This window comes from Euprymna scolopes, chromosome 10, assembly GCF_053919585.1.
Source record: "Euprymna scolopes isolate OS-2025 chromosome 10, ASM5391958v1, whole genome shotgun sequence".
NCBI classification, from domain to species: domain Eukaryota; kingdom Metazoa; phylum Mollusca; class Cephalopoda; order Sepiida; family Sepiolidae; genus Euprymna; species Euprymna scolopes.
In genome coordinates this window covers 19,874,636-19,901,553 of record NC_136491.1, presented here as the reverse complement: position 1 = coordinate 19,901,553, position 26,918 = coordinate 19,874,636, and the positions used below count along the sequence as shown (strand labels likewise).

Here is a 26,918-nt window from a genome sequence, read left to right as displayed (position 1 = left end):
ATAAAAATTTGGTGCGTTATTAAATTGATTTGTTTTGCTTGTAAACAAAAACGAGATGCAAATGATAATAATAATAGTAATAATAATGACAAATTTTTAGATTAACACGCTCAGGTAAATCGCCATTCCAAAAAGAAATATTACTCTTATAGGTGATTACGTGTGAAACCCTTAGAAAACTTGACGGAAAGAAAAGCAACCATTTTAGTTTTTAGAGTGAAAGATCAGTTTCAAATACATATTTAACAAAATAATCGGTAATTCTTTTTTGGGATGCCAGGATGCCAGATTTCAATCCACCATTTTGGTTTGCCAAAAAGTATGCCAGTGTGCCAAATTTTATTCTGCCATAAAAACAAATTTCCACAGAAAAAAAAAATATTTGTAGATTTTTATCTAGCGAATAAACATAAAATTACATATGAAAAACTACATCTATTATTTTTAAAATCCAACAACGGACGCTTTGCTTCTAAAACAAAAGTAGCTTTTTTGATAAATCTCTGTGTGGCGTACCGGGAAAATATTTTTTTTGTAAAAAATAAAAATGAATAAAGTTTATTTTTACAAGAATCTTTATATGTTTATCTAAACATTAAATTGTGTATGAAAAACCACGTTTATTATTTTAAAAAATCCAACTTATATTGTAATACACCTAAAAAAGAAAAACACGATTTTCCATTTTTAGGCAATTACATGTAAACAGCTTGAAAAATTTAGTAGTAAAAATACAATAAAACACCAAACAATAAGTTTTGTATATAACTTTAATGCAAAATGATAACATATTGTTGGTCAGACAATGTTTTAAGGATATGTAACAAACTTTATTTGTTTAAAATTTTGGGAATGTTAACGTTCCAAATCAAACTTTAATATAAAATATGTGATTGTGAAAAGTCATAAAAGCCACACCCCTTTCCTACTACTAACCTTAAGTCTGTATGGTAATACGAAAAATGATTTTGCTGATCGGATTTAGAATTAGTAGTAACAATTGCTTAACTGCTTAAAAAGTTCGAATGTACTGGAAATGGGATCATTTTATATTATATTTATATGCCCAACTGAACCCCCATTCTAAATTCTAAAATAACGTTTTAGTGTATTCACACATAATCATCTAAAAAATAAAATCTCATATGTTTGGGGCTATTTTAAATGTAAATAAAAGTTTTTGTTTTTTTTAAAGTTAAAATACTTCTAAATGTTTGCTCTTTATATATTCTATCCAAGGTTTTGATAAACTTATAAGATTTTCATCTATATTTTCACTTGTGTGCAAAACCAAACAAAATATAAGGAAACATGAAATATTTCAGAGGATGTGATGATCAGATAACACTAAGATCAAAGTAGTGCCAGAATATGTCCAAGCATTTTAAATCTTTTAATATTAAAGTGAGAAATCTCTAATAGGCACCACATGGCCGTTTCTCAAATAGGTGCGAAAAGCTTTTTAAAATCTGTGATATTGAATATGGAAGTGAACTCTAGAATATATATTTTGCTTTCCATAAAAAACTAATAAAAACAAATTAAATTAGGCTTGAATAGTCAATGCTACATCTGGGAATGGGATACATTTTATTCTTTTTCTTTGTTAAATATGCTTGGAATAACAATTGCCATAGTCGTGAAGGATTCCCAGCCATTACTTTTTTCCTATCTATCCTCTTTTTTACTGGACACATTTCAATTCATTTCTTTTCTGTACATAAAATCAGGAACAGATGCAGTTGCGCCAGAATATGCCAACCAATTTGCATACAACCAAGTTACTTAAATATTTGAGTCCTTAGTTAATAAAGCCCTAGTCCAGCACCTAACAGCTTCTAAACTCTTGACTGACAAACAATATGGATTCAGGCAAGCCCGTTCAACAGCAGATATCTTAACTGTAGTTTCTGAACGTATATACCGTTCATTGGATAAAACAGGGGAGGGTAGAGCGGTGGCCCTTGATATATCTAAGGCTTTTGACAGGGTATGGCACGATGGTCTTCTAAGGAAAATTAGATCATATGGAATCACTGGAAGAATTCATAACGTAATTAAATCCTTCTTAAGTAATAGAAAAATCAAAGTTGTCCTCGACGGACGTACATCCAAACAATATGACATAAATGCGGGAGTGCCTCAGGGGTCTATCCTTGGACCTCTATTGTTCCTGATATTCATAAACGACCTCCCTGATAATATTGTTTCGGAGATGGGTATATTTGCCGATGACACCACTCTCTATAACAGATATGAGGGGAAAACAAATGAACACATATCCAAGAAAATGGCAGAAACACTAGAGGATGACCTCCAATCCGTAGTGGAATGGGGACAAAAATGGTTGGTCTCATTCAATGCTGCTAAGACTAAGCTTGTTTCCTTCAATAACTACAAGAAACCTTCTCTACCACCAATAGCAATGGCCAAGAACACATTGCCTGAAAGTACTTCTTTTAAACTCCTCGGCCTAACGTTTACAGGGAATATGAACTGGAATAGATACATTGAGAGCATTGCCAAGGCTGCTGCAAGGAAGGTTGGCTCCCTCTACCGTGCTAGAAAACTACTTACGCCTGCCAGTATCCTATACCTCTATAAGGCAACCATTCGCCCATGTATGGAGTACTGTTGTCACATCTGGGCTGGTGCATCTGCTGCTTGTCTCTCGCTCCTGGACAGGGTTCAAAAAAGAGTCGCAAACCTGATAGGTCCTGAACTGTCATCTGGGCTTCAACCTCTGTCCCATCGACGAGATGTTGCATCCCTCTGCCTGTTCTACAAATACTTTAATGGTGAATGCTCTGACGAACTGCAAACACTTGTACCTCCCCGACGTAACTACCCCCGACAAACCCGACAAGCTACTAAGTCTCATCCCTTTACAGTGGAGATCCCTAGGTGCAAGAAAGCCTTTTACTCCAATAGTTTCTTCCCCAGAACTGCGGGTCTTTGGAACTCCCTTCCGGGATTCTGCTTTCCCAACTGCAATGATATGCAGAAGTTCAAGTGTAATGTTAACAAACATCTTTCTACTCTTCTCCCTTCATAATGACCCCGCTAATTAATTCCCTAATAGTAGCCCCCTGCTTCAAAGTGGCACTGTGCCTTGTTTGGGGTGAAAATTGAATAAAAAAAAAAAAAAAAAAAAAAAAAAAAACTTCTCACTAATCCTCGCAGCTACAAGATCGCGTTTCCCATAAGATTGATTCACCGTAATGGTAGTATTTCTTCCTTCAGATAAATTACTGCCCTGCACACCAAACATAAACGAACCCTTCATGTCAAGAGCTAAGGTTAGTTTCACTCTCATGTCCACAAATTCTTTCACAATTTGTCCATCATTTTCACTTCAGAAATCACCACAATGCCACATTTACTCTGTGAAATATCCAAAATGCTTTCAATTGATTTTAATTTCATGGCCACAGGATATCACAAGTAATGAAAAAACGTAATCAATATCCCACATATATATATATATATATATATAGTTTTTTGGTGGAAATGGTAATTAATAAAAACTGAAGAAAGTGCTCAATACCGTATAGAGCAGATATGCGTTTTATTTTATATTACCGTATCTTTCTGTTAAGTTACATTATTGTTTCAGCTACTTGACCATTTTTTTGGCCGTCTATAGCATCCTCCGACTTTTACAGCTGTAAAAGTCTGAGGATACTACAGACGGCCAAAAAAATGGTCAAGTAGCTGAAACAATAATGTAACTTAACAGAAAGATACGGTAATAAAAAATAAAAACGTATATATATATATATATATATATATATATATATATATATATATATATATATATATATATATATCACATAAAGCTACTTTGGTTAAATAAAAATTATTCTTTTAATATACAAACATTGTGTCAGAGTTGATTGCTATTTACTGTTGTCGTTGTATTTTCTTTATCTTTATTATAGGAAGAAGGTTTCTATCTATAGCCTGGTCACTTGCCTCTCCTATTAATTGGCGATCCTGTACCAGCACATGGATTTATCAAAAAGTTTGTTTGTTTTAGAATTGAAAACATCAACTTCAGCTTTGTTGCACACGTTGGATTTTTTAAAAATAATAAACATAGTTTTTCATATAAAATTTTATGTTTATTGGCTAGATAAATGTATAAAGATTCTTGTAAAAATAAATTTTATTAATTTTTATTCATTAGAAAAAATATTTTTCCGATACACCACACAGAGATAAATCAAAAAAGTTAATTTTGTTTTAGAAGCAAAACCTTGACTTCAGTTCCATTGTTGGATTTTTAAAAATAATAAACGTGGTTTTTCATATGTACTTTTATGTTTATTCGTTAGATAGAAATGTAAAAAAAATTTTTTCTGTAGAAATTTAATTTTATGATGGAATAAAATTTAGCACACTGGCATACATTTTGGCATACTTTTTGGCGAATCATTATCTGATGATTGGTATGCAAAATAAGAAAACTGTGTAGGGGGAGAATAGTTAATAAAGCTCATCCCATGTCAAGTTTCTATATAATAACGTACTATTTAGAAAAGCATTTTTAACATGAAGAGGGATTTGTTAACTATTCTGTACCTTCCCTCTTTGAAAAAATGTTCATATTTTTTCCTCACAATTATTAGATTGATTTGTGTTACTGTAAAAGAAAAACAAATTACAGATACTACTACTAATAATAATAATAATAGTAATAATAGCAGCAACTATATTAATCCATTTAGCTAAATCACTTCCCCAAAATGGGATTCTACATTTTTAAATGATTATATGACGAAAAGAAAAAGAAAAACAATTATTTTAAAATTTTGCATAGGAAAACTGTTTCGCACATAAAATTAACGTAAAATGATACTCATTTCTAGCCCATTCTTACTTAATCGATAAAAAATCGAAAATTAAACAAAATACTTGTACAACATAACATTTTCAATCGATTATTAACATTTATTTATGTGTTTCTACCAGTGATGTTTAATTTTCAGTTTTGAGCGGTTATCTGGTTCTTCTGTTGAGGTTATTGGACAGCCACTTTTTTTAATTCTGACTCAAAGAGAAGACACTAAGTTTGTTTTCAACCAAAAAATAATTTAAAAGTTTAACTACAAATAATTTTATTCAGGTATGCAGAAGAGTCTTGCCTTTGGTAACATTTATTTGTTGCATATCTGTTTATCATTTCTTTTCTTTTTTTTTGTTAATTGCAATAATAAATGTCCCAACCCCATTCTTCTTTTTGGGAAAGTTTAAATGCAGATAATTTCCTTTTTTACTTTAAAAAATCTCCAGAATGTTTTCTCTTTATGAACTTTATCCAAGATTTTCATAAACTTTAAATCATCAGAGATTTTCATCTGCATTTTTCACTGGCGTCCAAGGAGAAGCGCCAGAAAACTTTAATTATTTCAGAGGAAGCTGATGACAGACACTGCCAATGTACAGCTGGCGCCAACGAAATTTAAAAGCCCCCCCCCCGCCCTCCCGTCCAGAGCATTTAAAATTTTTTAATAATCAAGTGACCGCCCTTGGATGGGGACATGTAGACATTTAGCGAATAGATGCAAAAAGTTTACAAAGGGAATAGGCAACTTATCTCTGGATAAATGACCAATAAATAAAATAAATTAAACTTTGTGAATCAATGTTAAATCTGTAAATGAAATTTATAACCCATTCTGTGGTCCTTCTCAGTCTTATGTTGCAAATGAATAACTTCTAATAATAAAAAAAAAAACAATTTGTGTTTGTTTCATTTTTTATTATCAAAAAGTAAAATGAAAAGAATCAGTTTGGAATCGGAAATTAGGCTATAATTTTTCTGATTCCAATACCCCTAAAAGTTCCGATTTTTCCGATTCTGATTAATCGTCCCAACACTACTAAATAGGCTCAGATTTTTCAGAAAATAAACAAGCTTGTTGTTGACCAACCTTTCAAAAATGTTTACAGAGAGGAGACTAACAAGATGATATTTAGTTGAGTCGAATCAATCAATTATTTACCGATTACAGTTAACTTATATTGATATTTTCTCAAGTAGATAGAATCATAAAATCATTGAATTTCCCAGAGCCCTGCAACATCTTGTCGTATGCTTAAAACATTCAGAGGTGATTCAAAACTTGGTGGAAATATATCATCACCCATCAAAATCTATAATTATTTATCCATTTACAAAAGATCCAGAATGAAAAGAATTTATCATTGAAAAACAACTGAACATTTAACAAGTCTTATACCATTCACCATTTTTATTTATTAGTCCTCGCGCAAAAGAGCAGGACACAAAATGTTTTAAATAATAATAGAATAACAAAGACTTTCGCTGGCGAGGACTAGTATTGACCGTAACCAGTTATACACTCCTTTTGAAATTTTCATTTCTATTTTTCTCGTTATGTACTGAATATTTGTTAATGAAACCTATATGAAATATGTTCTGTATTAAATTTTAAAGACTTTCTATTCTGAAAGAAGTTTTAAAAAATTTAATCTAAAAAAGTTATTTTAAAGTTTTAAAAAATTCAGATTTTCTTATTATTCAGACCTGTATTACAAAGAGGGAGTAGCAAAAAAGGAGTTGTGGCATGAGGAGAGATATAAACTGAAACAGAGAGAATATTCAGACCTGTAATAATACAAAGAGGGGGTTGCAAAAATGAGTTGTGGTGCGAGGAGAAATACAAACTGAAATAGAGAAAAGGAGAGTTTTAAAATATAATCTTAAAAAGATAAGATACAAGTTAAAAAAGCATTTCATCCAAGGCATGAAAATTGTTAAACAAAATGTTTTTACTATAGGCTTTAAAAATAAAGGTACAAGATTTAATTTGAAATTTATTTATCTTCAAAGAGCACTTTTATAAATTTTACAAAGTAAGGTATAAAAATTTAATTTAAATTGAATCAAAAAATTACCTTGGATTTATTTTATCTAATGTACATTTTGTTGCACTTTAAAAACATTATCTTTCATCTAGCAATGATATAAATATAAAATTTTCAAATATTATTTTTAAAAGTGCAACAGAATGTACATTACATAAAATAAATCCAAGGTAATTTTTGCCCTTTGGAGATAAATAAATTTCAAATTGAATCTTGTACCTTTATTTTTAAAGCCTATAGTAAAAACATTTTGTTTAACAATTTTCATGCCTTGGATGAAATGCTTTTCTAACTTGTTATAAGTTGATGCCAAATGTATTAACTGCAAAAACAAACCTTGATTTTTTATAAATAACATACATCAAATCTGTTGCCAAGATTGCTGAAAAAATGGTTGAATCACTTTACCGTCCCAGAAGGTATCTCGCTGTTGATACAATCCTCTATCTGTATAAGAGCCAAGTATATCCTAAAATGAAGTACTGTTGCCACATCTGGGTAGGAGCGCCCTATCCAACCTTGATAGAGTTCAAAACCGACTTTGAAACCTAGTAAATGATGCCCTTTTCTCTTCCCTGCAACCTCTTTCTCACAGAAGAGATGTCGCGAGCCTGTCTCTGCTCAATCGTTAATTTTATGGCAAGTGCTCGACTGAATTCCAATCTATGCCCCCCCCCCTTACCAAACTTTCAGAAAAAACACTCAACTAGCTACAAACAGTACATACTATTTTCCCCACTCTCTATCAGAATCCACGAAAAAAAGCTTCTTTCCCAGAACTGCCCGCCTGTGGAACACTGTTCCGCTGGACTGTTTCCCGGTTGAATACAACATAGTAGCCGTTCCCATAAATAACCAAATTCTACCACTTTACATTCATTAACCTTTATCCTCGAATAGCCTTGATAAGTGGTGATTCGCAAGTAAAAGAAACTAGTTTTTCTGTCAGGGGTGTGGAGCAACAGTCTAAATGCTTGACTGACACCTGGAAATTTTTAAGCAATCCGACCACCTGCATGTTAAGATAAACAGTGTCAGAAAAGATGCAAACAAAAGATTTAATTGAATAACCAAACATACTTTTTCATACTAAAATTTCCTTTATGCTATTCCTTTTCAATAAATTATAACGAATTTTGGTGCATATATTGGCTATATCTCCTCCTTCTCCTCCTCCTTCCTTTTCCTTTCCCTGTGTATGCTCATCACTTTCACTACACCGATGAAGACTGAAGGATCGGTCGAAAATTATGTACTTGTAAAAAAAAAAGTTTAATTTTTTTCATAATATTATTTTGTATTCCTGCACGTCACCAATCGAAAACGAATAAAGAAAAGATATAAGCTTTTATACTTTTCGTATTCTTTTTTATACATTTCCATTCATATATATATATATATATATATATATATATATATATATTATATATATAAATAAATAAAACATATATATATATATATATATATATATAAACTACACCGATGAAGACTGAAGGATCGTTCGAAATTATGTACCTGTAAAAAAAAGTTTTTAAATTTTTTTTCATAATATTATTTTGTATTCCTCACGTAACCAATTGAAAATGAATAAAAAAAAATGTTATAAGCTTCTATACTTTTCGTATTTTTTTTTCTTTTTCTTTTTTACATGGGCATCACCACTTATCAAGGCTTTGAGGCCACTCGAGGATAAGGGTTAAAGAGTGTACAGTAGAAATTGGACACTATAGTAATCGCTAGTAATGGAAATTCGGTGAATTTGTTAACTTATATGGAACGGCTCATAAAAAACTTGTTTATGTTAGACTTGAAGACAACCATACTGTAATCAGCTGGAAAGCAGGAAAACGGAAAACAATTCCATTATTGATAGTGATTTCTGCTAGACGGGTGTTTCTTGTGAAAGTTTGGTGAGGGGGGACCATAGATTGGAGCTCAGCTGAGCACTTGCCATGAAAATAACGATAAAGCAGAGACAAACTCGCAACATTTCTTCTGTGAGGAAGAGGTTGCAGAGAAGAGAAAAGGACATCCCCTACGAGGCTATGAAGTCTATTTTGAACTCTATCAACGCAGGATAAGTCCTTTCTAGCAGCTCCTGCCCAGATGTGGCAACAGTATTCCATCCTTGGACTTACCTGACTCTTATATAGATAGAGAATTGCATGAGTAGTGAGATATCTACTGGATCGATAGAAGGATCCCACCATTTTTCCAGCGGCCTTGTTTACTATAACCTTTTTACACAAATATTACACAAGTATAAATCATGTAGAATATCTGCATGAATATTATTACACATAATAGTTAACTAAAGATGATCGTCCCATAAGAAAATCGAAAAAACTAATAGGAAATTAATTAAAATGAATGTTTAAAAGAATATGCAAATTAGCTAGATCTTTTACAGATAAATGTAATTCCACGACCCCTATTTTTTTTTTTTTTTTTTTTTACAGTGATCACCACTTATCAAGGTCCGGAAGCCACTCAGGGATAAGGGTTATTGCAAGTACATTACGTTAGTGTGGAGATTTGATGAAGTGTTTACTTAAGGGGGCGGTTCATTAGGAATTTGTTAACATTGGACTTGAACACATCCAAGTTGTAGTCCAGTGGGAAGCAGGCAGACGGAACAGAGTTGTATTTTCTTTTTAAATAAATAGAAAAAAGGGGTTTTAATATAAATATCAATACACACACAAAAAAAGTTTTTTTAAAGGAGTATAGATATATATTTTATACTAGCAGACTGACCGGCGTTGCCAGGTCGTAAAATACATATAAGTATTATATTTTAATTAGTGCAGAAACTGAGACGTGTGCGTGCGAGTATTATGTTCTTTTCTAAACCACTTCTTGTAAGTAAAAATAAGAAAATATTCGAGCTAAGATCGAAACTAAAACCTAAAGATAGTGAGCCAAGTACGATCAGGTGATGTCCAGTAATGAAACACTATTCGGCCAGCGTGACATGCTCTTCAAAAGTGTTTTCAGATTATTAATTTTAAAAAATGTATGCTTATTAATTGATGTTCACATAATTCATACAATGTTGTATATTTTATTTTTTCCATTTAAATTATTTTTTCTTTAAGAAACAAAATAGTCAATAAATATTCAATAGAAAATTTAACATTTTACAAAAAGTCATGAAAATATTTTTTGGATGGAGCTCGGATATAAAAACTGTTTTGTTATTTTATTTATTTATTTTTTTTTACACAGGCATTACCACATTATCAAGGCCAAGAGGCCACTCAGGGATAAGGATTAAAGAGTGTACAGTAGAAATTGGACAATATAGTAATCATTAGTAATGAAAATTCGGTAAATTTGATAACTTATATGGAACGGCTCATCAAGAACTTATTTACGTTAGACTTGAAGACAACCATATTGTAGTCAGCCGGAAAGCAGGAAAACGGAAGACAATTCCACAGGCATGCAGTTCTAAGAAAGAAGCTTTGTTCATGGAATCTACGTTTAGGTTTAGGCACAGATAAAGAGTGGGAGGAATTATTGATAGTGTTTTCAGCTAGACGAGTGTTTCTTGTGAAAGTTAGGCGAGCGGGGACCATAGATTGAAGCTCAGTCGAACACTTTCCATGAAAATAACGATACATCAGAGACAAACTCGCAACATCTCTTCTGTGAGATAGAGGTTGCAGGGAAGAGAAAAGGACATCTCCTACGAGTGTTATTTAGTTAGTTTTCTCCATGTTCTTTCCAAAACATTTGCAGATTCCCATATTGGGGTTTTCTTGGAGTACGCCATGATTTTGTGATTGGCTTCTTAGTGAAATACCATGTTGCTTGCAGACTTGCGATTTCTTCACATACCTCACAACTGGGTGTTTGTGATTGTATACATAACAGCTTACAGACGTAGACTGGGTTCAGTGACAATGTTTGTAGTGCATACAGTGTAGTTTGCTGACTAGTTGTTTTGTAATGTATGGTATAATTCTGTAACTGACTGAATGACGGCGTACACTGTAGTTTGTAGATTTGTTTTTTATTGGTGTAATATATAATTTACTGACTCATACTTAACATAAGGAATCTGTAATGTGAATCATCCACGCATGCGTAATCGTGAAACAGCAAGCAGAGAAAAATCCAACGACTCATAATCTATTAAAAAGATTTTCACATATCTAAATAACCTATATACCAAATTTCAAGTCTGTAGATTAAAAATTCGTTGAGTATATAGGTTGAGAAGTGTACTCACAACACACACATTCTCGCTTTTATAGATATATAGATTAACTAATTTTATTACTAAATACCAGGGGGGGGGGCGCCTGGCTTTGCCAACGTGTAAAATACTCTTTAATATGATATTTTAATTTGTCCAGATTTCGTATATATTATTAGAGAGTCGTGATTTCAAAAGTCAAAAAAAAAAAAAAAGTATCTAGCTGCCATCAGAGTCGAAACCGAAAACAAAACTGTAGCATTCAAAGCTGGTGACGTTACCACTTTACCAACGTCACATGCTTATGAATTGATTAAAAATTAAAAATAAACTACGATGAAAGTACAAAATGTATAACAATTTTTTCAACTTTGGCCCATTTTTGAAAACTATTTTAAGCGGCTAAAGCCCCATAAAAGAACGGTCCGTAAAAAATCCAATCATTTGAGGTTTTTAACGACACTAGGACTTTTAGTTTCGGAGGAGATAGAGTTTGAAAATATGGAGACAGACAGACAGACATGTAGCCTTTTATATATTAGATTCTTACTATATGATTTCTACCCAATTAGGAAACGAGAGCATGCTACCGCCATGGGTTAAATAAAGGGCTTCCTTCCAAATTTTAATAGAAATATTCCCAAGTTCGACAAGATATACCTGAAGAAGGTCGTAAATTATATCGACCGAAACGTTTTGAAAATAACACTCAAGAGAACAGTAGTCCAAATAATTCAAATAATATGCATTAAAGGAAATATTTATCAGAATTTGATGTGCATTAATTATCTACATGTTCTGGGCAATGACTTATTCTAAAAATAGAAAAGATAATTAAATGAGAAATATCCAAAGAGTCATTTATATATTAATTACAACAGAAAAATGCGAGCATGAAAAGTAATATGGTTAAGCTTAAACATGGAAAAGTAAAGGACTAGTTGTTAAAACTGAAAAAGAAAAGGACAAGATATTCTAGTAAAAAATATAATAAATTTATAACTTAAAATATTGCAGCATTAAGAATTGATTATATAATGTTATAAATTGAATTTAAAAAATTCTTAATGCTGCAATATTTTAAGTTATAAATTTATATTTTTTACGAGAATATCTTGTCCTTTTCTTTTCCAGTTTTAATAACTAGTCCTTTACTTTCTTCATAAGGTTTGGTTTTGGTTTCGATTATAGCTGATGTCACTCTAATAATCTTTTTCTTTATGAATAATTTTATCAAGAATTCTTCATAAGTTTTGATTTCGGTTAAAGCTGATGCACCCAAGTCATATGGATATATTTTTTTATTTGTGAAATCGCAACTTTATAGCATATAAAAATCGATAGAACATTAACTCTATAATAATATATACAAAATTTGCAAGAATTAAAATATACTTAAGTTACGACTGGGCTATGCCGGGTGTCCCTGCTAGCTTAGATAATACTTTTGCAGTTATAACAAAAGAGCTACAATAATATCAGAGCGTCTCCATTTACGCTGAACATCTACAGAATGCCAACATCAATATATGAATGAATCAGCTGTGAAATTTCCACAGGTCCCGCTATAAATAAATAAATAAATGAATGAAATACGTAAGATGATCGGTAATATCACTACATCTAATATTCAGTCGATTGCGAAATAAAAAAAAAATGTGTGTAGGCATTAAAAATATTTTCATGTTTAATATTATTACATGAAGAGTCATTTCGAGTTGATATTTATTTTATTCATCTAAACACAAGAAATACACAATTTAAATCTGTTTGCTTGCAAACTAACATGGCCGTCTTGTAAACGCTCCATATCGGCCATGTTAGTTTTTAAGTAATGTTTACTTATTAAAATCGTGTATTTCTTGTATTTAGATAATGACAATAAAATAAATACCAACTCGAAATGACTCTTCATGTAATTAAAAAATTTTTAATATCAGCACAAATTTTTTTTCTCGCACTCAACTCAATACTAGATTTAGTGACATTACCAGATAATCTCTGCATTTTCCTTAGTAGTAAATAATGTAGTTTAAGGCAGTTTATTATTCTTTGAAGTCTTCATTCCTTTAAGAACCTGCTTGACATTTTAATCTAAGCAAGCATTCAAAGATTATTTCTAAGTGACTGCATCCAAAGTGAGCAGAAACTTTTGATCTTAGATCAAATAAAAGTCAGCTTAAGCATTCAGAGAAGATTCGGCATTAAAATACTAATAGGTCAACATGCTACAGAAGATGATCCACGGATTTTGATATTTAACACACATAACATAGAACAACTGTATACAGTCATGAAACTAGATAATGATTGGCTCAATCGATACGATTTAACAATAGGATTGTTTGTCTAAGAATAATTGCAAGAAAAATGCTAGAAGAATTTAATGTAGAAACCATAAAACTGAATGATTCATTCAAGAAAATAAATAAAATTGTGTAAATATTAAATGACCTCTCAATTTCATTACAAGACACAGAATATCCACCATTAAAACATTTAAAAAAAATACTAATGAATCACATCAATTTATTATTATTATTATTATTATTATTATTTATTTATTTTTACTAATATAATTTAGTTTTGAGATTGGGTTATCATCATGAGTATCTTCCAATTGATGTGGATTGCGAAACCACATGACTTATTTTTCACCATTCATTCCAATCCAGGGCAAGTTAGTTGATGGACGCCCAACTATTGAGAGATGTCCAATCAAAAACATTTTCTCTCCACCTTCTCCTTGGCTTTCCTCTGCCTCATTTTGCCTTCAAACATACCCTTAAAGCATAACTTCAGTGGTTAATCGTTTGAAATGACCAAAAAGTTTAAAGGTTTTACTTTTGATTTTATCAAATAGAAGGGGTAGGGAAGTAGTTTGACGGGGGCGGATACATATATATATATATATATATATATATATATATTTTTTTTTCGATCAGACGATGTCTGGTCATGAAACGCATTATGTGATTTTGAAACACTTCAATGCAATTGGCTAGTTGTTTAGTCCATGTGATACAATAAAAAATAAAACTACTGGGGAAACATAAATTAAAATAAATTTTTAGTTTAACAGTTATTGGCAACCTTTTTAGTTTTAAAATAGTGCTGAACGTCATTACAGGAAACAAAATATCCACCATTAAAACTTTTTTTTTTTATATTAATGAATCACATCAATTTATTTTTGTTGCTAATATAGTTCTGGGATTGAGTTATATTGAAAAAATATGTTTTAATTGTTCTAATCAGCCATAATTCATAACTAACTGAACAGGTCGCTCATTTTTCTCTTATCTATGTAGCTCTCTAGCCTATTCTCACTAGGTTCATTCAACACCTTTCTAATATTTCTTAACGTCTGCGAGCATTTACAGAAAGCGTGATTATTTTTAAATGCTGTCATAATTTTCTTTTTTGTATCAGTACGCACAACTGACACACATTCAATGGCAAAATGATGAGTCTCTTTATTTTTATATAAAATAATAATCTCCCTCCCCCCCCTCTCTCTCTCTCTCTCTCTCTATATATATATATATATATATATATATATATGGTGTAATGTATGCAAACTATAAGGTATTTGCAGCTTCTTGTCCAATTTTCAGATTTTTTAATCATGTCCAAACGCATTTTATTTCCTTTTGGTAGATTGATTATTGCTATTTCTGCTGATGAGTTAAGGGCAAAATAGATTCACTGATTGATGTAATAATATGTGAATGATATTGTGCTACGAAACAGTTACTGTCAAGAATTGTAAATGTCAATTGAATTAAAGGAATAAATTGTAAGATGGTCAACATCATGAAATTTGGAATATAGAATTTTGTCATTCATTCATTATATGCTCTGTAATTACATTGAGCTTCTTAAATAATGATTTGTATATATAAAAAGGAAATATAAGTGAATAAAGAGTATTTCCACAGATATATATTCCCTCTGCTTCACTTTTTGTTATCAAGTAAGATCTTTGACTTACTTGTAGTTTCATTAAATACTTTTGCAAGCAAAATCCGATCCAGCATTTTGTTAATTCTTACCCTCTGATGAGAAGGAAAGTATTTCTTCGAAACTCTGCGGATTAAGGACTATCCACCTATTTCGTGTTTCCTTTTCAAATTAAATATGTTTTTAACTCTTTTTCAAAGTGTTTTTTAACATGTTTTATTAACCATTTACTCTTATATATATATATATATATATATATATATATATATATATATATATATATATATATATATATGTTGCTGAGACTTAGAGAGTGGCACTCGTGTCGTACAAACGCTTGTTACTTTAATACAATGATGTACAAATATTACTTGAGATCTATCTTTTATCTTTTTCTATCTTATCTTTATCTGTCGTTTATTTCTATTGCAAGTCCTATGGCGATGGAGGAGTGGAAACGTGTACAGACTTGACCAGTTGGAGGTACACAGTCACAAATCTGCACAGAAGCAACAGGATCCCTATCTTAACATCGTTGTTGTACCTTCATATGCCAGAAGCAAACTCCGGTGGGGGATCCTGTGACTGAGCAGTCCTATTCAGGGAGAGCACTGCTCACCCAATGTCTTGGGAAAGTGCGAGAAAAGGTGCACTAAAAATTGTCTGTCATGCTATCATTGGTTAGTTTCCTGCGGCTAAAGGTGGTTTATGTAAGCAGGAAGAAAACAAAAATGTACTTCCGAGAAGGAGTAAAATTCAATTTATGCTGTTGGAATGCATGCACACTTCTTGATAAAGCGTCATCCAACTGTCCAGAGCGCAGGACAGCGCTCGTTACTGCAGAGTTACGGAGACTTGATATAGATATTGCTGCTCTGTCAGAGACCCGTCTCTCAGAAGAAGATCAAATGACAGAGGTGTCGTCAGGCTACACTCTCTTCTGGATTGGTAAACCAGAGGGTATCCGTAGAAATGGTGGAGTTGGTTTCGCGATTAAAACATCCTTGGTTGATACTATGGAATTTCCTTCCAGTATCTGTGATCGCATCATGAAACTTCGTGTTCCTCTTTCACATGGCAGATTCATCACTATTCTTTCGGTCTATGCACCAACCCTTCAAGCGAATGAAGATGACATCTTGTGTTTCTATGAGTCTCTGCGCTCTGTTGTTGCATCTACACCAATTAATGAAAAACTTGTTATTCTTGGTGATTTCAATGCCCATGTTGCGAAAGACTATGAGACCTGGAGTCCTCTTGGCCGTTATGGTATCGGTACCATGAATGCTAATGGCCGTAAGCTACTAGAGCTGTGTTCAGAATTTAATCTTGCTATCTGTAACACTTTTTTCCACTGTAAACTGAAGCAGAAAGTGACTTGGATACACCCACGTTTAAAGCATGGTCACCTAATTGACTTCATCATAACTTGAAAATGCGACCTTTGAGATGCATATACTGTTGGTGTCATGCGCAGTGCTGAATGTGACACTGATCACAAGTTGGTGAGAGGAAAGTTTAATTTACGAATCCGTAAGAAAGTTCGTCATAGTGGTTTAAGGTGCCTAGCCGTATTGATGTCGCCAAGTTAAAGTTGCCTGAAGTTCAAAAGAGTATGTCGGAAAAACTTGATAATCTTGCATCTGATGGTACATTGGTGAATTTTAAGACTCAGGTTTATTCTGCTGGTGCTGAAGTTCTTGGTTTCAAGAGGGATAAGAATAAGGTCTGGTTTGACGACAATAATCTTGAAATTAATCAGTTGCTGATGAATAAACAGACAATTTATGAATCTTTACTTCATGAAGATCATTCTGATCATACAACTAATTTGCGACAATACAAAGACAAAGAGGTCAAAGCCACATTGCAACGTGAGCTAAGAAAAATGAAAAACCAATGGTGGATGAATATAACGGAGCAGATCCAAAAGGCGTTTGACACAAAAAATTTGAAGGAATTTTATGGACTCCTGCGCCAAGTATTTGGTCCTCCTGCCTCTTCAATATCTCCCCTGATGTTGAAAGATGGTTCTGTTGTCATTAAGGATCCAGAAAATATCTTGAAAAGATGGCAAGAGCACTTTGATGTGTTTCACAATCCTTCAGCAGTAGATGCTGATGCAATTGATAGCCTACCACAATGTGATATCATATTCAGAATGGATTGTTTGCCTAATCTGGTTGAGGTGCAGTTGGCTATCGCACAAATCAGCAGTGGTATGGCTATTTATTTGCTCCCCCACCGAGCAAATTAGGCACAAGGCCGATTTTTAAAGTGAGGAGTGAAAGGGAAATGGGGACCAACTCCCCGGGGATGGGGGAGCTGGATAGTGACAATTGGTATGAAGGGTTGCCCCTACATTGACCAAGGTCTTATATGTGGGGGAAACCCCACGTATGGTCTTTGCTTGACACTTGTTTCCCAGGCTCGAAGGACCAGGGCAGGTAAATCAGGAGTGGTAAGGCACCTGGTTTGGATGGCGTTCCGGTGGAACTTGTTAGGATTGGAGGTGTGAATATTGCTAATGCTATCCTTGGTTTTGTTGAGGAAATTTGGGAAGGCGCTCCTGTTCCACAGGATTGGATTGATGGTGTCTTGGTGACCCTGTTTAAAAAAAAGGGACAGAAGAATGTTTGTAACCACTACCATGGGATTATGTTTTTGGAAGCTGCCGGGAAAGTTCTCGCACGACTTCTATTAAACAGGTTACTGGAGGATGTTTGTCCTAATGCTATTCCAGAGTCACAAAGTGGCTTTAGGTCTGGCAGATGAACTATGGATATGATTTTTTCAGCCCAGAAGGTCCAGGAGAAATGCATTGAACAACAGGCTTGGAGTATATATTCAAAACACCCTCCCCTTGACTAGAGAAACAAAACTAGAATCGGATGATCAAGCCTTTACGTGCTTTAGACTTAACATGCAACATAACATTAGCTACTTTTATTTTCTCTACCACTTTCCCTCGACCCAGGACTTTACCCTAATAAATAAAGTATCTGACAGCATAGATACAGCACTTTCCTCGATACTAGCGCACAAGTGCATGTATTTGGTGACTTCAATGTCCACCACAACAAGTGGCTTGGATTCTCTACTTACACAGATGCAGCTGGTAACACAACACACAGCTTCTCTATATCTCATTCCCTATCACAGATGGTTATGTTTCCAACCCGCTTCCCTGACTAGCAAGAGCAACACGCATCACTTTTAGATCTGTTTCTGACCACAGTTCCTGATGATAATGTTACGAATGCCCACAGCCCACTTGGAAATGTTGATCATGTAGTGATAATAGTTGAAATCACCCTAAACTCTAGAGCCAAAACGGAAGAGCCATTGCTCAAAATAGTGAGATATTATAAAAAGGCTGACTGGGAAGCCATCAGGGATCTCATCAGAGACGCCCCATGGCGAAATATCTTTTCACTTCCTGCTGAACAGTGCACAAATGAGACCACTGAATGGTTTAAAACAGCAATTGAAGCAAATGTTCCCATGTGGAAATTTTATAGCAAGCCCCACTCTCCCCAATGGTTTACTTCTACTTGTGCAGCTGCCATTGCACAAAGGCAGCATGCATACCACAGATTTAACCAACATAAGTCCAGTTCAAACAGACAGAAGTATATAGAAGCCAGAAGTAACTGTAAGAAAGAAATAGCGACAGCAAAAAACGCATCGAAGCACAGAAATTAGGAACCCGTGACGTCTGGAAAATCTACAACAGTGTAGTAAATAATGAGCAATCAACAATTCCCCCACTATCCAACAATCATGAGGTTGTTTGCTCAGCAACCGAGAAGGCTAACATGCTTGTCAGTTGGTTTGCCTCCAACTCCACACTGGACCCTGCTAACAACCCCGTTCCTGACTTTCCTTTGTGGACAGACGCCACACTAGACGATCTGAAAATCACACCTGCTCAGGTGCATGCTATCATAAAAAATCTTGACACTTCAAAAGCATGTGATCCTGATCTCATCCCGGCTGTGCTATTAAAAAAGTGCTCCACTGAAGTAGTTCCAGTTCTCTCCAAACTTTACAACAAATGCCTTAATGAATCTTGCTTTCCTGCTGGAAAACTGCTTCTGTGGTACCAGTTTTCAAAGATTCTGGCGAAATAACTGACCCAGTAAATTACCGCCCCATTAGCCTCCTCCCACTTTTCGTCAAAATATTTGAGGCCATAATTAACAAAGCTCTAATCAATCACCTTACAGATGCTAAACTCCTGATCAACAAACAATATGGATTTAGGCAAGCCCATTCCACGGCAGACATCTTAACTGTAATCTCTGAACATATATACCATTCACTGGACAAAACAGAGGAGGGTAGAGCGGTAGCCCTTGATATATCTAAGGCTTTTGGCAGGGTAAGGAAAATTAGATCATATGGTATCACTGGGAGAATACATAATGTAATTAAATCCTTCTTAAGTAAAAGAAAAATCCAAGTTGCCCGCGACGGTCATACATCTAAATAATATGATATGAATGTGGGAGTGCCTCAGGGGTCTATCCTTGGACCTCTATTATTCTTGATATTCATAAATGACCTCCCTGACAAAATTGTCTGTGAGATGGGTATATATGTTGATGACACCACGTTCTATAACAGACACGACAGGAAAACAAATAAACACATATCTAAAGAAATGGCAGAAACACTAGAGGATAACCTCCAATCTGTAGTGCAATGGGGACAAAAATGGATGGTCACATTCAATGCTGCCAAGACTAAACTTGTTTCATTCAATAAGTAAAAGAAACCTTCACTACCACCAATAGCAATGGCCAAAGACTCTTTATCTGAAAGTACATCTTTTAAACTCCTCGGTCTAACATTCACAGGAAACATGAGTAGGAGCAATTACATTGAGAGCATTGCCAGGACCGCTGCGAAAAAGGTAGGTTCTCTCTACCGTGCTAGAAAGCTATTAATGCCTGAAAGTATCCTATACCTCTATAAGGCCACCATTCACCCATGTATGGAGTATTGTTGTCATATCTGGGCTGGTGCATCTGCTACTAGTTTCTCACTCCTAGACAAGGTTCAAAAGAGAATCGCCAACCTGATAGGGCCTGAACTGTCATCTAAGCTTCAGCCTCTGTCCCATCGATGAAATGTAGCATCCCTCTGCCTGTTCTACAAGTACTTTAATGGTGAATGTTCTGACGAACTGCAAGCACTTATACCCCCTCGACGTAAATACCCCCAACAAACCCGACAAGCAGCAAAATCCCACTCCTTCACAGTTGAAATCCCTAGATGTAAGAGCCTTCTACTCCAGTAGTTTCTTCCCCAGAACCGCTAGACTTTGGAATTCCCTTCTGGGTTCCTGCTTCCCCAACTGTACTGACATGCAGAAGTTCAAGTGTAACGTGAACCGACATCTTGCTGCCCAACTCCCCACATAGTACCCCTGTAGATTATGTCCCTAATAGTAGCACCCTACATCAAAGTGGCAATGTGCCTTGTTTGGAGTGAAAATGTAAAAAAAAAACCCAAAAAACAGATACCACTGTATCAGGTGTTTGTGGATCTAACCAAAGCATTTGACACTATTAACAGGGATGCTCTCTGGTTTATCTTAAAGAAAGTAGGGTGTCTTCCAACCTTTGTTAGAATATTCAAGGAACTGCACAGGGACATGAAAGCTTGAGTCTCATTTAACGGAAAATTGTCTGATAAAATCCCAGTTGACAATGGTGTCAAACATGGTGATATTCCTGTCCCTACTCTTTTCTCTATATATTTTGCTGCTCTACTTGCTCATGCGTTTCGAGATTGCGATAGAGGTGTCATGTTAAAATTTCGAACCACAGGTCGCATTTTTAATCTTGGAAGATTTAATGCCAAAACCAAGCTGCATCATATCTTTGTCAAGGAGTTATTGTTTGCAGACGATGCTGTTTTTTTGTTACACAGTAAGACTGATATTCAGCATATAATGGATAGCTTTGCTGACTCCTGCACTGCCTTTGGTCTGAGGATCAGTCTCTCTAAAACAAAGGTGATATTTACTTCTGCACCGGGCCAGTCATACGTGGAGACGAACATCATGGTCTGTGGTGCTAGACTGGGAGTAGTTGATTCATTTGTGTACCTTGGTAGTTCTCTGTCGAGGGATGGCTGTCTCGACACTGAAATCTACAGGCGCATTCAGAAGGCATCTGTAGCTTTTGGAAGGTTGGAGAAGAGAGTGTGGTCTGATTGTGGCATCACAGACAAGACTAAGATCTGCGTTTACAAGACCTGTGTGCTAATCACACTGTTGTATTCATCGGAGACATGGACACTGCATCAAAGGCACATTAAATGGCTTGAACGATTTCACCAAAAATGCTTGAGATATATCTTGAACATCAAGTGGTAAGCACAAGTACCCGATACTGAAATTCTTGTGAAAGCATGTTGCTCTAGTGTTGAGACCCTTGTAATCAGATCTCACATGCGTTGGGGTGGACCACTTGGTTTGAATGAAAAATTGTAGGCTGCCAAAATAAATTTTTTATGGGGAGCTGCAAAATAGCAAGCACCCTCAACACAAGCCTAGGAAGAGGTTCAGGGACTCTGCAAAGAATAATTTGAAAGTCTTACAAATCGACATCGACACATGGGAAGAACTTACTCTGCAAAGGCCGAAGTGGCGAAAGCTTGTACGTGAAAGTTGTGATGCTCTACAGAAAAGAAAGCAGTCTCACAGCAATCTGAAGCGAGAGCTTTGCAAAGGTTTAATTGATGGTCTTAACCATGACACACACAGCTGGAAATGCGACACCTGTGAACGAGTGCTTTTGTCAAAAGCTGGCTACGTCAACCACCTTACGTCGCACAAAACTCCTGTTCAGGACAACTTTGCACCTATTAGTCCGAACCAAACGATCTGTTTAATATGCAGCAAAGTTTGCAAGTCTACTGCTGGTTTGAGAAGATATGTAATTGTTCATAGGAATGCCCTTCAACCTCCAGACGAAGTCAACTCAATGGAAATTGCTCAATTTGTATGTCACATCTGCTTCAAGATGTGCAAATCTGCGGCGGGAGTGCAGAGTCATCTGAGATGGCATGGATGACAAGATTGGGAGAAATCAATGTGACGGCGATCATCTGGAAAGATGCAGCAATCATCATCATCATATATGGGGGAGTTAAAAGAATAAGATTAATTTTTTAAGGGGAGACTTGTCAAGATAATGCAAAGCTGAACAAATTGCTTTGGAGATTATATAGAATATAAAGAATAAAAAACAATTTAAAATATATATATAGATTTATTAATTTATTCAATACTAGCCTGGGTGCTCGGCGTTGCCCGGGTGTTTGGAGATGTGTTGAGCAAAAATATAAATAAATAAATGAATAAAAAGTGGTAGTAGGCAGGCAGGCTCGAACCAGTGACACGAAGGCAGAAAGGAAAATGAAAGAAAATCTGATGTTTTACCCCCTACTCCATGACGTGACTGGAAGTTCAGAACGTTAAAATTAAGCAAAGTCAATCCAACCGATACGATGACTTGCAAAAATGGCTCGCAAAAAATCGACCCCTCCTTGTCGAAAACTGCCCAGTTGAGGATGAAGGAAAAGTTTTTAGCCAATTTTTATTTGCTGTCTGAGACACCGAACTTTAAAATGATACTGATCTCATGAAAATCCATCACCTCTGCCAAAAGTTTATACATTTAAACAGACAGATGAGATTTATATTATAGATGGATGGACGTTACATCAATTAGTGGTATAGGATAAGTAAAACTCTTTATAGCATGGTATTTTGAAGCCCAATGTTTCTCATCAAAAGATCGCATCTCTAATATGTTACTTAGCATCTTCTCTCCTCTTCTGATGAGAAGCATTAGGTTTCGAAATACCATGATATAAAGAGTTTTACTTATTCTACACCCCTAATTGATGTAACATACATATTGAATAAACGAATGAATCTATATGAATTAATATATTTTTTATATTGTGCTTTTTTTTATTCTTCATATTTCGTATATATATAAAAGGAACTTTGTGTGTGCAAGTTCATTCCTTATGGACTCGGAAACGGCTAAGCCGATTTAAAAAAAAAATCCCTACAAAGGTATTTGATGTCTCTGGGAGTGTTCTTACATAGGTTTTATAGTAGAACGGCTCTGATAAGTATCGAAAATCGATAGTTGAAAAAATCCGATTAAAAAAAAAGTCCAATTTTGACCAAAGTTAACACTTTTATACAACCTAACATCACAAATGCATTTGAGAAGTTTTATCACCGCACAAGGAGAAAGATCCCACCTATAAAATCAAGTGAAGATTCTTTTATAAGACAAGACCACGTTCAAAATGAATGTTTCTTTTTAGAGCACAACTGAACCATAATACTCGACTTTTGTATATTTAACTTTAATTCAAGTGATTCTGTAAAAATAATTGCATAAAATCAATAGTTGGTTCTTTGATAAGACAGGGGCGCGTTTAAAATGAATGTTTCTGTTTAGAGCATAACTGAACCATAATACTTTACTTTTATATTTTATACTTTAAGTGAAGTCATTATTTACAGATTATTTTATAAAATCAACAGTAGATTCTCTACAGTGCAATGTAGACTACAATGGATTGTGGACTAAGTCATTGCCGGGAGACATGCGAAGCTTCCTCCCGGTACACTGCGAGGCGGGGGTCGCTAACTAGTGCAGACAATCGATTTTATATTTTAAAAAGGGGGGGGGATTTCACCGATTTTGATGAAAATAGCATTATGAGAGGATAGAACATTTGCTGATTCTCATTCAATCCAGGACAATGTCGGGTCTCACTGCTAGTATATATGATGCATTTCTATTTTAATAAATTGATTATGAATTATAGAATATATATTGTAGGCAACACAGTAACTTTTACAACTGATTTTTTCAGGTACTCTAACCATTGCACCACGGGTCTTCACAGACAGTTCTAGTACAAATTTTAGGAGCCTTAAACTTATTTTATTTCTAGTTGTAAATATCACTAATTATTATTACTATATATATATATATATATATATATATATATATATATATATATATATATATATATATATATATATATATATATAATTATTATTATTATTTATTTATTACTGTATATATTATCTATTATCTATAATAAACTGACGGAACCAGAGCATGCTACTCCTGTGAAGTAAGTAAAAAGTTCCATCCGGATTCCCCAGTTCGAGAAGATACACCTGAAGAAGGTCGGAGGTTACATCGACTGAAACGTTGTGAAAATAACACTTGAGATGAGAACAGTAGTCTGAAGAATCCAAATAATATGAATAACCAATCCACACCTAAAAAATTCAGAAACGATGAGTAACATGGACATATTTAGGGGTGTGCCTCCCAAACTCGTGCCTCATCCACATCAATTTATTATTTGTTTTGTTTTTATTGCTATACTAGCCTGGGTGCCCGGTGTTGCCCGGGTGTTTGGAGATGTGTGTTGAGCAAAAATAAAAAAATAGTAGTAGGCAGACTCGAACCCCTTACGCAAAGGAGGAAAAGAATGTGAAAAAAAAAAAAACGTGACGTCTTTGCTGTTGCGCCCATCACCAAACCGAAAGTGACGTAGGTTTAAATTAAGACTAGTCAATCGAAAAGAGGGTATGACTTTCGAAAATATCAGCAAAAAAAACGACCCCTCCCTGTAGAAAGTGCCCAGTTGAGGGTGAAATAATTAATGTTTTTAGCCAATTTTTTTAATATTTGTTGTCCAAAGGATCGAGGTTCAAAACGATACCGATTTCGTGAAAATCCGTCACCTCTGTCGACAGTTTTAGGCAAACATACATACATACATTTAAACCGCAGTTGAGATTTATATTATAGATTCCATAGATTTGGAATTTGCGTAGACATATATACTGTACCATGAAGCAAGTTATTATAAAGAACACAGACCATGTCCTTATCCCAAGCATGGATAATTACAAACATACGCCCTAATGCAAGGTGTGTATGAACAGGAAAGCTGTTGCCTGATCCGAGACAGAGATAAACACAGATGCTTCACCCTGACCTAAACCTAGTGAGAGGAGGAAGAAGTAATAAACACAGATGATACAATCTGACCCAGTCTGGTGGAAGGAGAAAAGAGTAAATACAGAGGATATGCCTTGACCCCAGATGAGGGGGTTCAAATACGAATTCCATGAAGCGCAAAGATATTGTATACTAATCTTAGGCACAATGCACAGATACTACCCTTTGATCTAAGATCGAATTCATATTTTGTAAGTTTATTTAAAAAAGTTTGATACATCGATTCTATCTTCGTTGCGAATAATGTAGTTACAATATACAATCTGAAATGGATCGTATTTAAGCATGTTGTCGCCAATCTATATATTGATATCGTAGTACCTTTAATGTATGTACGTCACGGTTTCCAGATTATAAATTATTCGATTGGTAGATCCTATTAATTAAAAAGCAGGATAGAAAGTGATAACATACTACGAACATTAAATTAGTATATAAATATGCTAATTTAATGTTCGTAATATGTTATCTTTTATCCCCCTTTTTAATAAAATAGGATCTCCAGATCACCGTAGATGCAATGTAAAAATAATAGATAAAAAATTTTTTTAAAAATGATGTCACTTTTGGGCCGTACCCGAAACTAAAATATGCCTTCTTGGTCCTCTGGCTAGGATCCAAGGGTAGTATCTGTTCTGTCTAAAGATAATATAATGATATCATGGGGTTTCTGTTCGTGCCAGGGGTTCATACAATGGTAATATGTCACAGAGATTTTAAAGGATATTGGATTTAAACTAAGATGAATTCTGACACTACATTAACCAGACTACTTAAATAAATGCTTTAACAGTTTTAACAAAAGGGCTACAATAATATTATGGCATCTCCATTCATGCTGAACGTCTACAGAATGCCCAGCAGCAATATATTACATATGAAAGATGCCGCTGTGGAATTTTCACAGGTCCCGCAAGTAAGTATTATTATATGTACACCTCACACACACACATCCACACAAAGGTTTCCTTGCTTTTGCAGCTAAGGAAAGACATATCAAGATGATTTAATTAAAGAAAGATCAAAAGAATAACCACCAACGGGTCGATCAGATAAAATGTTATATTTGCATTGGTGAATCTGAAATCTAAAAGATTGGTTTAATACCATGATAAATAGCAGAATTTTGCTTTAAAGCATATGGTGAAGCTCTCTGACGTATGCAAATAAGTAAAAGAGAAATAATGAAAAATGACAAACCATCAAAACACAAATTCATATTATTTGGATTCATCGGACTACTGTTCTCATCTTGAGTCTGATTTTCACAACGTTTCAGTCGATGTAACTTCTGACCTTCTTCAAGTGTATCTTGTCAAACTCAGGAGAGTTTGACAGAAACATTCTGGACGGAATTTACAACTAGAAATAAAAATAGGTTTAAGACTCCTAAAATTTGTATTAGAATTGTGGACAAGGACCCATAGCGCAGTGGTTAGAGTACTTGGAAAAATCAATTGTAAAAAGTGATATTCTCCTGAAGGTTCAATTCTTAGTGTGGGAGACCGAAAAATACAATTGCGAATTACTTAGGACCTCTATCCAGTCATGGCTGACGGAACAAGAGCATGCTACCCTCGTGAAGTAAATAAAGGGTTCCGTTTGAAATTCCATCCCAATTCCCGAGTTTGACATTCCTGAGTTCATCAAGATGCATCTGAACAATGTCGGAGGTTACATCAACCGAAACGTTAAAATAAAAGTAGTCCGATGAATCAAAATTCAGAAACGTCATATCAAAACACAAAGTGAATCAAAAGAGAACATGC

The 26,918-nt window shown here is 34.5% G+C and overlaps 1 protein-coding gene across 4 annotated transcripts in view; it reads right to left on the bottom strand.

The window, feature by feature from the left end:
- LOC145285841 (transmembrane protein 45B-like) overlaps positions 1 to 26,918 on the bottom strand; it is a 148,252-nt gene that overhangs the window by 5,007 nt on the left and 116,327 nt on the right. The gene's annotated exons all lie outside the window — the stretch shown is intronic.